This window comes from Orycteropus afer, unplaced genomic scaffold, assembly GCF_000298275.1.
Source record: "Orycteropus afer afer isolate SDZICR_OR568_19922 unplaced genomic scaffold, OryAfe1.0 scaffold00012, whole genome shotgun sequence".
Lineage (NCBI taxonomy): Eukaryota > Metazoa > Chordata > Mammalia > Tubulidentata > Orycteropodidae > Orycteropus > Orycteropus afer.
This window is the reverse complement of record NW_006921599.1, coordinates 8537973-8538739: the sequence shown is the minus strand read 5'-3', so window position 1 is coordinate 8538739 and position 767 is coordinate 8537973.

Genomic DNA, 767 nt, shown 5'->3' with positions numbered 1-767 from the left:
GGCTGGTGCGGGATCGGGCAGTGTTTCGTTCTGCTGTGCATGGGGTCACTATGAGTCGGAAATGACTCGACGGCACTTAATAACAACAACAACAACAAGATGGTTATGTTAAAAACAGAAAACTCAGTTGTTGGCAAGGCTATGGAGAAAGTGGAGCCTTTATGCATTGCTGGTGGGAATGTAAAATTGTACAGTCACTGTGGAAAACAATCAGACGGTTCCTCAAGAAAGTTAATGATTCAGCAATTTCATTCCTAGGTATGTGCCCAAAGAATTTAAAAGAGGGACTCAGACAGATACTTGTACATCAAGGTTCTTTGCAGCTCTATTCTCAATAACCAAAAGGTAGAAATAACCCAACATGTATCAACAGATAAATGAATAAACAAAATGTGGTATATATATACAATGGAATATCATTCAGTCATAAATAAAAATGAAGTCCTGATACATGTCACAACATGGATGAACCTTGAAAGCATTATGCAGAGTGATATAAGTCGATTACAAAAGGACTAATGTTGTATGATTCCTCTTACATGAAATATCTAGAATACGCAAGCATAGCATGGTGCAAATGATTTGCCTTTGGCTGGTAACCAATAGTTTGGTGGTTTGAACCCACCCATCAGAAGAAAAGGCCAAGCGATCTACTTCCATAAAGAGTACAGCCAAGAACACCCCATGGAGGATCCATGTAGGAGATCCTTGATAGAGAGGGAGAACAATGTGGAACAAAATTCAAAATCATTTGGAGAAAAAAAAAA